Consider the following 16,741-nt stretch of genomic DNA (forward strand, 5'->3'; position numbering starts at 1 on the left):
AAATTTTATCTCTTCTGGAGAATAATGACATTTTGTTCTCTTTTAGAGATCAATATTAATAGGGGTAATAAATTGTGCAGTTGTTAATTTCTTATTCTATTCCTTATGTGCTGACATACAATAGCCCTAATCAAGAGAATTGTTATGCAAATATAAACTTTCTTGTAATTTCACTAGGTGGTGATCTTCGGGATCATTAGAAACATTGATAGTATAATACTAGTTACTTAAAATTTCCACATATAACCTGTACATGATGAGCTTCTGGTCACCTAATATTTGTCAACATATAAACTATTCTAGTGAATTTCTGGTCACCTAATATTTGTCAACATATAAACTATTCTAGTGAATTTCTGGTCACCAATTATTCAGCATAACCAATGTATTATCTCTTGAACTTCTCTTTTATCACAAATTATTAAAAATCACAATCCAAATATAGTTCAATCTCAATGTTATGTCATGTCATTCAATTTATTTCATATATTTAACATGAGAGAGCGTCAGCGCATTATTTCTTTTATATCAAATGAAACTTCAGGTTTTCATAACGGGAATTTATTAAACCCCGGATGGCCTAATTATTAATATTACATCCAATCACTTTTCCTTTAGTATTTAAATTATGGTCAGTTTTATAATATTGGTGATCACCTTATTATAGATACTTTATGCATGGTCATGATGAATATGATATGATATATAAGTACACCAATGTATTTCTTTCTACAATTGGCAAGACAATTAAATAATACTCGTACTCCATTAGGGCATTGATTGTAATCTAGATACATGCTAATCTTGTTTGACAACATTTTATACTCTTCTGGAGTACTTATATAACCATAACACATTTTAATGTACTAGAAATGATCTCTTCAGGAGTTACATCAAAATGTGTCACTTTCTCAAATTTGTCATTGTCAGTTATTGCTCCTTTCCTCTTCCAAGAATTCTTATCGCTGTAACCCTTTGGATAACCATACTTCAGGTGTGCTAGTTTCAATAGCAACTGATCTTGTCCTTCTAGGACATCAACTTAATATGTACATTTACAGCTAGTATATAGGTAATGGCATTTATTCATATCCATCTTCAAGATGGTATCATTCTAAATATTTGATTATCATGTGGCCACCTCTAGTAAATAAATTATTGATATTTAGGCTAAGCTAGTGTATGTACCAAATTGACCATCAACATATTTAATTATTCATGTGCAAGGATTACATAAAAACAATGGAATAAACACTATCTTCCCTAATCCTTTCATATGAGGGTATAAAATTAGTCCAACAATCGTTAATTACGACCGTTTGAAAAATGGTCGCAAAATTACGACCGCCATACCGGTCGCAAAATGTGTTAATTACGACCGTTTGAGAAACAGTCGCAAGATTACGATCGCCATACCGGTCGCAAAAGGGCTTTTTTAAATTAAAAAAAAAAGTATAAAAGGAGATCACCCCACCCAAACCCTAGTATTAGAAGAAGCCGTCTTCTTCTCCTTACGCATCCTCTATCCTCTCTCTCCTCACGCATCCTCTTCTCCTCTCTCTTTTCTTACACCCTTCTCCTTTCTCTCTCTTCTCTTTCCTCTTTCCACCTTCCATGCCAGTGAACAACACTCATCTCACGCATCCTCTTCTCCTCATCTTTTTCTCTTTCTCTCGCATCTCCTCTCTTCACCGACCCGAAATAGAGCAGCCACCGTCACAAGCATCTCCTCTCGTTAAAAGCAACACACGAAGTTTGGTGTTTACGGTCAAATTCGACCTTAAAAATTCAAAGAGTTTTCTTGGTCGAATTTGACCATATTAACCTAAAGAGGAAGATATATTATGAAAGGTATGTTTATTTTTCTAAAAAAATTGTTTATTTACGAATTTTGTGGTTGAATTTCGTTTTCCGTTCGAATTTCCATGTTTGTTTGATTTTGTTATCGATTTTTAATTGCGCAAATTCCTTTGATTTTGGTTTTATTTCGAGTTTTTGTTAATTTTGTTCGAATTTCTTCTTTATTTGTTCGAATTTCATAGATTTTTGGTATGATTTTTTTGTCGAATTTTTTGTTCAAATTGTGGGTTTAATTGTTGTGGGTTTATTTTTTTGGGTATAATTATTGGGTTGAATTTTTGGGCGATTTTTTTATTTAATTTTTGTTCGTTTTTTGGTTTAATTTATGGGCAATTTTTTTATTTAATTTTCGTTCGATTTTTTATATAATTTTTGTGCATTTTATTTTTTCGAATTTTTTCTTTATTTGTTCGAATTTCATAGATTGTTTGATGATGTTTTATTTCGTTTTTGTTTGCTTTTTGTTCAAAATTATGTCGGTGATTTTTTTACTGTTTTTCTGGGTTAAAGGTGGTTGGGTGGTGGTGGGTATTGGTGGTTGAAGGTGGGCGAAGTTGATGGTGGGTAGAGAGTGGCGGAAGCGGATAATGGTTGTTTAGGGTGGGCAGTGGTGGTTGTTTGGGTGGGATCTGTTTTGGGTGGATCTGGGTTAAGGGTGGGTGGGTGGGTCTTTTTCTTTTTTTTGTTTTTTTTAAATACTTTTAGCGACGGCTTATGACGGTCACTAAATTCAATATTTGCGACCGTTTCATAAGGCGGTCGCAATTTCCAATAATTGCGACCGTTTTTTTAACGGTCGTTGAAAATAGGTAAAACGACCGTTAAAAATCTGCGACTGTCAAACGGTCATAATTTTTTTTTTTTTGCGACCAAGATAATAACGACCGTCGTGTTGCGACCATTGACGGTCGCTATTATGTTTTGCGACCGTTTTCACTATTTTTTGCGACCGTTTGCACCAGTCGCAATTTGGCCAATTTTTAGTAGTGAAATAATCAAGTATAAAAATCATGGAATCACATATATATATTTATTAATACACGGTGTTAGGCTGTTAACATTTTGCAACCTCTTCGGCGCATGCAAGGTACCAAATTGTATTCTTCATCATGCATATAAGAAGATTATACAAACTATTTAATCATTAATTTTTGATAAAAGCAACCATCAGTAACACTATATACCACAACTTCAACAAGTGGCGCATACCATACATAGTTTGCCTTATGGAAAGCACGTACATGTATAATAAAACAGAATATGGTTCAATCTTAACATAAAAGGTGATGATTTCATGATCAATTTCATACTATTTATTTCAGTAAATACAAAACATTTACCTTGATAACGATTAGTTTTCCTTTTTTTTCGCTTTATCAAATAGTAATGATTTCCATATTGTTAAAAATTATCGTATCATAGCCAATAAAGAAAATAATAATAAATTATTATTTATTCGCAATATAATTTGGCAGTATCATAAACTATAACACTGAACATAAAGATTAGCATCGAAAGTTAATTTGATCCTATTATTTATTAACAAAACGATAAAATAACGTAACCGATTTACTGACTTGATAAGCCGGTAGGATTTTGATAAATAAGTCCAACTGATGATCAACAAATATCTCAAAAGCTTTAATGGAATTTGCTGATCATGCTATAAAATTCTATACTAATTCAAAGTCATAGTAACCCAAAAAAAAGGAATATTGACCAATACAATACAATGCAATATAATTATACAAATAAAAAAAAAATTGTGCACATGTGAATAGGATAATCACAAATTCATTATGAAATTGCTCTAATAATCATTCTTAAACAAAATAAAGCGGAAAAAGAATAAATTGTAATAGAAGTAGTATTCATTAATTTAAGTGATATTTTCGAATCGATGGAAATAAAATCGAAATTATTCATATTCGCTTGTACATAGAATTATTTACATAAAGCAATCTGAAGTATATGCGTACCTTTGATTGAGATCTAAATTAAACGATTAGTCGCCTTGTCGGCCAAGGTTAATGCTTAATCGACTAAGATTAATTTTCTGGTTATTAGAGTAGATTCACCTAATTCAATCGGGTAGAGCTTTGGTGCTGATAACGTGTTATAAAATGGAAAGAAATATGAGAGATGGAGAGAGAATTAATCTGTGTGTTCTTCTTGTATTTCATATAATGGAGGTATAGATATATAAAGACACAATACAATTGATAGGGTTTGCTTGGACAATAATTAACCTAAATTTTAGAAAGTTCTGGAATGATCCAAGCGTATAATAGGCATTCACAAATATATATTTCATAACATTACCAATTGTACGTCTACAACAATAACAACCCAGGGCAACGGTCACTCACTAGTTTAAATTAAAATAGGTTGCAAGTATTTTGGGCCTAGTGCGATAATGAAAATAAAAATGCAATAATAAAAAGTTAATTTTTGAAAGTAAAAAGAGAAAACATGGTTTGATTCAAAAGGGCAGTTGCACATTATACTGTTTCCCATAAATTCCATCCATATCCCTTTTTATTTATTATTTTTTTTTAATTTTTAAATTTTTACAAAGTTTTCTAGAGCTCAACCGTTCACATGCGTTGCAGCGTTGGCAAAGTTTGTTTTGTTTACTTTTTTGGGGCTCTTTTATTTTATTTTTTATACTTTATCCTTTTTGCAATTTTTTTTTATATTATGCTTTTCTATTTTAGCAAGGCTAGCAAGGATTCCATGTTAACCCATCACGTGGCAATTTTTTTTTTTTTTTTTTTTTTTGGGAGGGGGGGGGGTGGGGTTTATTTATGTATGATTTTTTTTTTCTAGCAACAGTAAGTGTGTGTGTTATTCCATCAATTGTCATGTGTTAGTGATTTTTTTTTTCTTTTTATTTTTTGTTTTATTTATGGTCTTTGCTCTTTAGTGGCAATGTTGTGTCTCATTCTTCCGACTTTTGTTCCACACGTGGCATCATCCCCCTTTTTTTTCGGTGAGTGATAATTCTTAGTTATAAGATTTACATGCAGTTATAGGAGTAGTCAAATCTGAATTGATAAGGTTTTGTATTGTTAAGATATGTACAGGTGTTGTAGAGTATCAATCTTTTGCCATGCATTCTTTGTTGATGATAATGATCGAGTTACTGTTCATGTTTTGGATTTTTTTGACTGTCTATATAAGTAAATCTTCGATGCAACGATCACATATCACTCCATCTTCGTCCTAAAAATATCGATATATCACATTAATTTCTTTCCGTTCCGGTGATTATTGTACGATTGTAGCATTCGTAATTATTATATCAATTTTTTTTAGATGTTTTAAAGTTTAAATTTACAGTGGTTATACTAATTAACTTAGCTTTAACATAAAAGATCTACTTAAAACCTCGTGTGTTCTTACACATGAAAGAGTAACAATGTGGTAGTAGGGTTTTTATCTTAAAGGTCCTACATACCCTACCTTAGCCTACATATATTGATAAAATTTTGATTAGGGAGTATATGAATATTAATTAATTAATCTTTTAAACAGTGATCCCAAAGTAATTATTAAGTCAATCATGGTTTTCCATTTAGCAATTTTAGTGGTCAACTGGAGCTGATATTTCTACCTACGGTCGCTCCACTGATTTATATCATATGAATTACGGAGATTTGATTTTTGAAGTTACTCACTACTATGTTTGTTCATGCATGTGTAGGACTTTTTTTATGTTACGAAAAAATAATTTGATTGGAGAGTTTATGATTAGAGATAGTAAGTTATAAAAAGTCCAATTGTGTAGTATATTGACTAATATAGTAATAACTGTACACCCAAAAAAAAACTACTTCATATTTAAAGTACCGTGTTTTTAATTAAACAATAGAAATTCTTTTTTGTTTTTTCCTTCTGAGAATTCATTTTTTCATTGGCAAAGTATTTTAATTCCTACAATTAATAATTTAATTTATGTAGGAGAGGTTCTTGTGTACCAAAAGCTATTACTACAAAATATTCTGGAGATCCAGTTGTTGTAGGTAAGTTTTTAACTTTATTATAGTAATAATTTACATACAAAAGATATTCGTTACCTATAAACATGTTCATATATTTTAAGAGCTGTTTATTGTTTATTAGTACTAATGTATAATCTATATTTATAGTTTTGGGTTGTACTTTAGAGATGGAAAAACAAGTAAAATGAGTAGTAACGAAAAAGTAGGACAGAGTAATTAAACAAGCTTTGTCACCAACTAAAATAATAACCCATATCATTTTGTAAGCTTTCCTAGAGTATTTTAACATGTTGAAAAAAAAATACATGAATCCATCTACAAATAATTATTAACTTGTGAAGACCATTACTACAATAATTAGTCCCTGTAGCAATAACGACTTGGAAATTGAGTTAAAAAAACATTTACTCAATAAGACCATAATTTGGAATAGTTAAGTAATTGATAAATCAACTTAACTACATTTAATAGTACTTGATCTAATTGGAAGAGCACAAACATACAACAATTTTATTTTTGGAAGAAAAACATACAACCTATTCATTTCATGCAATTCAAAGTCCTAACTGTTGATACACTAAATTATACGGCGTAACACAAAAAGAGCTCAATTCATATCATTTTGCAAATAGTATTAATAATATGAAACCATTTTTAGCCAAATTTTCTAAATTAAAATTGAGACAGTATTAAAAATTAATTTTTTTTAAAAAAAAACAAATAAAACATACCGACCGAAACTCTTGCCGCAACAAAGTATAGATCCCAATGCCATGTCCCTCTTTCTCTCCTCTCAAAAATTTTCGGTTTTTTTTTTAAATTTTTTTTTAAATTCCCGATTGAAAGAATGAATTTTTTTCACAAAAAAATGAAGAAACCCATAAAAGTAATTGAAATCCATTTCACACTACACCAAAAAATAAATTTTGATTATATATAGTAGCATAACCAAATAAGGAACCATCAGTAGCAGCAACAATAATACAAGCAATGACAATATAAGATATCACTTTTCTTTTGTAATCTTTTGCTTTCTCCTTCGCCACTACCACCGCCCCCATCGATGCTGCTGCCGTTACCGCTCACCTCTTGCTAGAATGAATGAATTAGAGCTATAATATTTTTTATATGTATTCATGTATGTATTTCTTTTTTTCTCGGTAATAAGTTATATATGTAATTACCAACTACCTTACAAACAAACAAATAAGAAATGAGGACATGAGAGAAGAAAAGAGGAAGGCTAAAATTAATTTTGATTATATACAATAGTGGGAATTAACTTTTTTTGGTTTTGTAAAAAAACAAAAACTTTTCTTAGAAACAATTTTGTACCCTTTTCTCTCTCTAACGACATATACTTCGTATATCACGTTACTTGTTTTTTATTAGAGGACTTGTTAGTTGGTACTTGATTAAAATAACTTGTAAATCCAAATATTGTTTCTATCATATGGTTTTAGAAATTAATAAATAAATCATGTTACATGCAAGCACTGCCATTGGAGTAACGTAAAAGATATTTTTTCCTCTCTCATAATTAATGGATTGACTTCATGGTTTCTTTTATACGTAGTACAAAACTTAGCTCTGAATCTTGGTATTACATAAATGAGTCAAAGGTCAAAGCTAAATACAAATAAATATTGACAATTTAATAACATCAATTCCCAATTTTAAAATTTTATAGTTTTCACTCTACAAACAACAAGAAAAACTAAATCTAAGTTTTATAAAAGTTAGATAATTGATTTATTGATAACACTTACTGGGTATTTACTTCATTATAATACTTCCTTCTAATCTAGATGGAAGAAGTGTACCACATGATGGGTTTATATCCATTAAATGATGACAATGGTTAGGTGAGATACTGTAGCAAAAAAAAGAAGTAATTATTTTTGTCATTATTGGTACTTTAATTTATAAAACAGAGAAATTAATCAAAACAAACTCAAATACTTTAAAGCAATTAATATAAATGCTAATACATCTTTAGATTATTACAATACCATCCTTTACAATTTAAAACTACTTACACTACATAGATTACGCAAATAAAAGTGATAGTCAATTTTTGTATACACTGATTCTTTATTTAAAATTATTATGTCCTACATTTGTTTTATCTATTTTTGCTATTATTTAGTAATACTAAATATGTCAAGTCAAATCAGAATTAACGACATGAAAAGACCTCTGAAACGTGCGTACGTTCTTCTGGTCCCAATGCTTTGTGAGCATTGTGGGGCAAAATTGTTCAGAGGTGAAACAATTAACCTATGTTGCAACCAAGGAGAGATTCGACTTGCCCCTATCCATATACCAGATAGTATGCGCAGCCTTTTTTTGTCACTAGACAACAGCTCTGAAAGTTTCCGCAAATACATTATTCTATACAACAACATGTTTGCGTTCACATCTTTGGGTGTGAAAAAAGACAAGGAATTAGCACAAAGGCATTGTGGTATTTATACTTTTAGAGTTCAAGGACAAGTTTATCATTACATTTATGAAATACATCGAAATGATGAGCAACCACGATATCTACAACTATATTTCTACGACACAGACGTCGAGTTTCAGCGTCGAGTGTTGATGTTTAAGGACCTCGATCCACATGTTATTGGCCAATCAGTGCGACTAATGGAGCTAAATCCTTATGCCCAATTTTTTCGCTCACTCAAGGATGTTAACATGACTGACACGAGTCAAATTATAATCCGATCTGATCCAAATCAAGATCAAAGCACTCATAATGCACCTACTACTTCCCAAGTTGTAGCAATTTGGTTGGAGGATGCAGGTTCATCTGCTCCACTTGAGCGCGATATTGTGGTTCATGCACATTCAGGTGTAAACCATCACATATTACATTACTATGGATGTTATGATCCATTACAGTATCCGCTTTTATTTCCTTACGGACAAACTAGTTGGCATCGACGGATATACAGATACAAAACAAAGTATCAAAAACGACAAGAATGTCCTACGTTTCCAACCAATGAGGTTCTGGTTCAGACTGTTGACGAGCTGCTTGAAGTTGAAGAACAAGGTGCACTATTTACCAGTTTACGTGTAAATAAGGATACTTTTAAGTAACAAAAAAAAAGGTTAATTCAAATTTTTGTCTTTTTTAATGTAGGAATTCACTCTTCTGTATCTGAGAAAAAGGTTTCTTGCAGAGAATATTACTGCTATCGATTACAGATTCGCATATAAGATTCCTACTTTCTTTTGCGTTGTGGTCGTTTACTACAACAGTTCATTGTTGATATGTACATCAAAATTGAAACTTTACGTTTAGATTTTATTCGCCGCAACCAGGATACAATCAGAGATGAACTTTACCAAGTTATTCTCGACAGTTTGAATACGGGTATCTTACACGGATCAAATGTTGGACGTGGCTTTATTCTCCCTCCATCGTTTATTGGTGGTCCACGAGATATGCAGCGAAGATATCTTGACGCAATGGCTTTAGTTCAGTACTACGACAAACCTGATATTTTCTTAATCATGACCTGTAACCCATCAAGGCCTGAAATCACAGACGAACTGCTGTCAACTGAAGAGGCGCAAAATAGGCCTGATCTAATTGCTCGAGTTTTTCATGCAAAACTAGCAAAACTAAAAAAAGACATTGTTGAAAAGAAACTGTTTGGCGAGGTTGCAGCGTATGTTTACGTGATTGAATTTCAAAAAAGAGGATTACCACATGCACACTTTCTTATTATTTTAGAGTCATCCGCTAAGATTAGAACTTCAGATCAATTCGATGAACATGTTTGAGCAGAAATACCCGAACAAGAACATAATCCTCATCTTTATAAAGCTGTGTTGAAGCATATGATGCACGACCCCTGTGGAAATGATAATCCAGGAAATGTATGCATGCGAAATGGAAAGTGTAAAAATCATTACCCCCGAAGCTTTGCGGAGACAACATCAACGAGTCACAACTCATAACCTATATATCGGCGCCGTGATGATGGAAAAAAACATTTGGTACGAAAAGTACAACTTGACAATATGTGGGTAATACCGTATAATCCATATTTACTTGCAAAATATGATTGCCATATAAACGTAGAAGTGTGTTCTACAATAAAGGCTGTTAAATATTTGTATAAATACATATACAAAGGTCATGATCGGGTTGTTTTCGCACTATCTAACCCCGACGACACTAGCATGGTAGGTGACGAGATCTCATCATTTCAGAAAGCAAGGTGGATATCACCACTAGAAGCTGCTTGGAGGATTTTCATATTCCCTTTCAATGCCATACACCCACCCGTTGTTTCTCTACAAGTGCTCTGCCGAATATGCAAACAGTGACATTCCATGCACAAGAGAACTTACAGAATATTGCATCCGCTTCAGCCAGCCAACGAACTATGCTAACTGCATTCTTTGAGATCAACCAAGTTGACGCTTTTTCGCGTACATTACTGTACCAAGAATTTCCTTAATATTACACATGGAATCCAAAAAAAAGGGAAAAATTCTGGCAACAACGTCGATCGAAAGCTGCTGCAGTTGGCCGTATTGTACATGCGCATCCCTCAGAAGGTGAACGCTTTTATTTGCGGCTATTGCTTGCACGCATTTGTGGTCTAACCTCTTTTGATTATTTGCTGACCTTCAACAATATAAGATATTCTTCATTTCGAGAAGCAACATTCCAACGAGGTTTACTTGAAGCAGATGACTCTATAGAGAAGTGCGTACAAGAAGCTTGTCAAAGTCAGATGTCGTTTGCCTTGCGACGGCTATTTGCTACATTGTTAGTACACTGCAACCCTGAAGACTCTAACAGTTTGTGGGAAAAATATTACCAATATCTCTCTGAATATTACAATCATAATTTCCCTACCGACAAAAAAAAAGGCTCGCAAACTAAATGTGAAAAGCATTTGTTACCTTGTTGAATCGATGGGAAAGTCTTTTGATACTTACAATTTTGGCTTACTAGAACTCAAAGAAGACGACTTAGAAATAGGAATGAAAGAAATTGAGGAAGAACTTCAGATGCCTATACGTCCAGAAGAAATAAATGCAGTTGAGTTGCTTAATGATGAACAAAAACTTGCGTACAACACTATCTACAATAAAGTGTTAAATAATAAACCAGCTGCTTTTTTCGTAGATGGGCCTGGTGGCACTGGAAAGACTTTCTTATATTCTACATTACTTGCTAATGTAATAGCAAAGGGTATGATTGCTTTAGCAGTTGCGAGTTCTGGAATTGCTGCATCGGGCTTGTCTTGAGGTAGAACTACAAATTCTCGGTTCAAAATCCCTCTTGATGTTGACGAGATTCCAAGCCCCAGTATTTCTAAACAAAGTTCTCTAGGACAACTCATTCGTCTTGCAAGACTTATTGTATGAGATGAAGTGCCAATGGCAAAGCGTCAAACGATTGAATGTTTTAACAGATTGCTACAAGATGATTGTTCGAATCAACAAAAACTTGGGGGAAAGGTTGTTGTATTTGGTGGTGATTTCCGACAAGTATTACATGTCGTACCAAAAGGAAGTATGCGTGAAGTTGTTGCAACGAGTTTTGTGATGTCTCCTTTATGGCACGAGCTCCAGAAAATCCACTTAACACAAAACATGAGAGCAATCAACGACCTACCTTTTTGTAACTTTGTGTTGCAAATCGGAAATGGCACGCCTCCTTATGAAGATGGGAAAAATATAGAGTTACCCAAGCCGTTAGTTATTCCATACGACAATGAACAATCATCTCTACATCTCTTGGTAAATAGTATCTACCCTGATATAGCAAATACGACTTCTGAATCATTCTTTGCAACAAAGAGAGCTATTTTAACCCCCAAAAATGAACATGCTGCAACAATAAATTCTTTTAGTTCAACAACAGCAAGGATGCACAGACGACTCAAGCGAACAATACCCAACTGAATTTCTCAACAACCTTTGTCCGTCTGGTCTTCCGCCTCATCATTTAACTTTGAAGGTAGGCAGTCCAATAATTTTACTTCGAAATATAGACCTGACATTAGGCTTATGCAACGGAACAAGATTAGTATGCAAAGCATTTTTCCCTAATGTTATTGATGCTGAAATTATTGATGGACATCGTTGTGGCGAACGAGTTTTTATACCTCGAATCCCGTTGCAGCCTTCAGCTACGGATAAGTACCCATTCAGATTTACCCGCAAGCAATTTCCAATCAATCTGAGCTTTGCAATGACCATAAACAAGTCTCAAGGTCAAAAACTTGATAGAGTTGGCATATATTTACCACAACCATTTTTCTCTCATGGTCAGCTTTACGTTGCATTGTCTCGTGCTAAAAAAAGTAAACATGTTCAGATATTGATAAAGCCCACTACAGATGAATTAGATGGATGGAAAAGAACTAAAAATGTTGTATGTTATGAGATCTTAAGGCGCGTGGAATGTTGTAAACCACTCTTTTTAAATATACGTTATTAGCAGAAGGTTAACTCACTTATTTTTTTCTTTTACTTTACATTATACGATGTTGTTGCTATTTTATTACTCATAACGTGTACTGACAATGCATTGATGACAGGTTCAAATTATAGTGCAGAACAACATAATGGCTACTCAACGACTTACCCTCGCCAGACTGACATACCACAACATAAACTTTACTTTTACCGCTAAACTAATAAAGAAGAACCCACCCAAAAAATCCCGCAGCGACACAACAAATTTACAGCAGCTGATTTTTGAAGATGCAGAGGTATATTATATACAACTTATAGAATATTAATTATCTTAACATATTTAACGATTATTTAATATTGAAATTGCCAGAATACGCAAATGAAGGCTATGATCTTTGAACGAGATACTGAATTATTTCGTAATCTTCTTCTTGAGGGAAAAGAATACAACATTACCAACTCTATCATAACTCGTACACCTGAAATGTTTACTGGAGAACAACATTTGTATCAGATGACAATCAAATCTGCAACACGAGTCTGTGAAACACAACAACATTTTGAACCATGCTCATACTTTGTCCCACTTAACCAGGTTTTGGATCTTGTTGGCAGATCCGATCGAATAGGTAAATATTACTTACTATATGTAGACACCCATTAGTGTCTCCCCAAAACCAAACCCGATGATGAGTACCTTTCACGTTGAATCATAATCGAATGAAGTGAAAGTGTGGAAAGTTTAGTGTTGCGGAAAGTTTTAATTTCTTTTCTCTTCTCTTTGTTTTTGAAAACTTATTTTAAGAAAATATCCAATCCAGTTTGGTTGGTCCATGATATGGGTCCACTAGTAGTATAGTTGGATGGGGTTTGACAAGAGCTTTCCAACGATATATTATAAGCCCAATTCCAATGAATATTGAGGAAGTTATGGCCAAATTACTGAACTAGGCCCGGTTTGAGCCTTATATGCGGCCCAATTATCTAGAGGAGGGCCTAATATGGATTTATCATTCCTAATGCAATCAGGAATGGTTTTAGTCTTCTAGATTCTTCTAGAAGGTTCTTTTCATTCCCAATTCAATTAGCATTGATAAATTGACTTTTGTTGACTTTTCAGAGTTTTAATTAAAAACAAAGAACGTTTTTTGAAGAAGATACGATTTTATCCTCCTGTACGACAATTTCTATATGATTTTAAGAAAACGCGTGAATTTCCAGATCAACGCTAAACGCCAGCTGTAGCGCTTGGCACCTGGCGCTAGCATTGGCGCCTGGCGCTAATGTCGGCGTCTGGCGCCAATAGCCAGCGTTGGAGCTAATCAGATTTTATCTGCGCCAGAACTCTGTTTTGATATTTTATCTTTTTGGCTGATTTTCTTTATAAATAACGTGCTAAAAACTCTGTTTTTTATAACCAATTTTCATTCATCTACAATCTACCAACTCTCATCAAGATTTTCTTATTCTCTCTCTCTCTCTCTCTTTTTCTAAACTAGCCTTTTACATACAAAATTCCGCATTTGCAAGACTTAGACACACCTAGCCATATTCGAAGTTGCCTTCGCCCTAGACGTGAAAGGTTTAATTTCTGAGGGTTTGGTCCCAAATCTCTATTTCCATTATTTAATTTAATTGTTTTACTTATTATTTTCCTTGAAGTTACTAACGTGTGTATTTTGTTATTAGAAAGAGATACGAGGCATCCAAGTAAGTACTTTAATGGTTTTTATTGATATTATGATATAGAAATCATGCTTAGGTTGTTATTATGATTCCTAGTATCATGTTAGGATGTTTTCCTTAATTTGATGTTTAGGGTGACAACAATAAATTCCTAGTATCATGTTTAGGGTAACTTTAATATCAAGTATGATTAAAAGTATGACGCTTCCTATTCTCTTCCTAATATTTGTTAGTATCATGTTAGGGTTAAAGCTTTGATTTTTATTGCTTAGTGACATGCTAGGGTTTGTTATTAATCTTGTTAGTATCATGCCTAGGATCTTGCTATTTTTATGCTTTAACATGATTATTATTATGATAATGATTTTATTATGATTGTTATTATGATTATGATTAATTATTATTATGTTGCTTGATGATTTTATTGTTATTGCTTGATCGCGCCTTTTATGCATGTTTAAAGGGAATCTATACTTGTAATCACGCTTAATAAGAAAATTAATAATCTTGTTTTTGGTTAATTGGATTATAATTCAAGTGATCGCCAATAATAGATTTATTTGTGCATTAATATTCAACCAACATAGATAAACAGGTTAGGGTTAATCCTATTGATTGCATGTTAGTTAGAAAGCGCACATAAATACGATCAAAATAAAGTAGAGGCCTATTATTAGGGCAGGTTCAATTTCTTTTAGGTTGGATTTGTACCTTCATCCCCGAACACTATTTGGTTCAAGACCTTATGGAGTTGACGATCTCTTGGATCGTTAAGGGGTGTAACCTTCACCTCGTGAACGGTTTACAAGTTCCTAAAACTTGTTGGCGACTCTTTTGCTCTATCTTCTTTCCCTTTGGACGCCACCGTACTTTAGTGTATGATCACAGTGGGGTTGAAGCTAGGGGATTAACGTTTGAAATATTCCCCACACTATATATTAAAATGTTGTAATTACTGTGTGTGCATAGTGACTACATCTAAATTAATTGACATATGATTAATTTTTTGTTTTACTTTTTTCCTAGATATCATTGGAATTTCTATTCACATACATGATACAGAAACCATTCGCTCTAAGAAATCTGGGCTGCCTAATGACGTGCGTAGGATTGAGATAATAGATTCCAAGTATGTGTATACACTATATTGATATAAATTGGTTTTCCAATACGTATGTTCTTTAACTTAATTAAATCTATGCTTATTGAACATTTAATTTCTTCTATTTTTGCCAGCATGAAGCGTATTAAATTATCAATGTGGAATAGTTTGGTTACACATGAAGCTGTTGCTGACATTGTAGACACAATGCCTGTAATAGAAGTTTCTCGCGTCAAAGCATCAACTTTCGATGGTATACGACATTAACAAATATTTATAAAATAATGAATACGACTTCATTAATTATCTTTTGCACATATGTTTACAGAGGGTTCATTCAACACAACCTTCGCTTCTACAGTGAAAATTAACCCAAGTAATCTGGAAGCACAACTTCTGCGAGATTGGTAAACAGAACTTCTCAAACTGGTTCTATTTAAGTACTAATTTTTACCTACCTAACAATGTTCCTTTATAGGGCGGAAAATAATAAGGATGAAATTCGAATCCTTAAAAATCATTCGTAGCCGCAGCAGCAGAAAGCTCGCAGCAACCTGAATTAATGATTCCAGTTTCACAATTATCTGAACAAGAGGTAAATTTCATAATATGTTTCACTACGCAAATTAGAGTGAACAATATAATGTTTTGTATAACTATATCATGCATTTTTTTTGTACAAGTCTGGAAAAACACTGCGGATCGTTGGACGCGTTATTGACATCACAAACAAAAACAATATAGTATACAATGCCTCCAATATCTGTAGCAAACGATGTGACGTCGAAAAGGGATCGGTATTTAATTGTCGTGCATTTAGCTCCCCGCATGTAGGGACGTCCGAACCACGGTAATTGATAAATCACTAATAATAACATAGAATACAATCACTGCTTTTCTTTATTCTGTTAACTATATAATCATGTGTAATTATACGCGTTGTAGAACTGTACTGCATATCACTTTTGCTGATGATAGTGGCGACATTCCGATTACATTTTTTGGTCTTCTTTCTGAACAACTGATAAATGATGACGCTAATCACATAGCTACGCTGACACTACAAGTACGTATGATTTGACTTATTACTATTACCTAACAATTACAATTTATATTAAGTTCAAGCTACAAACAAACTTACGAGAAACATTAATCATTTTTTACACAATTACAAGAACAGGGTAGACAGCTGCATTGCAACGTTGAAAGACAGGAAGCTTACCATGGAGATGACCACGTACATGTTGGGAGAAGGATTTCAAAAGCTCCGCTGGAAAGCTAAACGCATAATTGAAACTTAGATGTATAACAATTTTCAGTCGTGTTTATGATCGCATGTTTGTGTATAATTTCACGCTTTTAGTACGAACTTTGTTTCCTTAGACAATTTCAACTTTAAAATGTATAATAAATAATGTTTGTATGAATACATATGTATTTTTACATGTAGATTCACATTAAATAACCTTTTGTTTTACGTATTTATCATATTTTAATGCTTTACTCTACAACATAATCAATCCTGTACAATCTATTGGGATACCAAATACATAGAATTAATATAATATATTCTAAGCACATAGGATTTAATAATAAATTAGAAATGAATACACACACACACGTGTAAATTGTACAA

The sequence above is a fragment of the Chenopodium quinoa genome, unplaced genomic scaffold (genome assembly GCF_001683475.1).
Source record: "Chenopodium quinoa cultivar QQ74 unplaced genomic scaffold, ASM168347v1, whole genome shotgun sequence".
NCBI classification, from domain to species: Eukaryota; Viridiplantae; Streptophyta; class Magnoliopsida; order Caryophyllales; family Amaranthaceae; genus Chenopodium; species Chenopodium quinoa.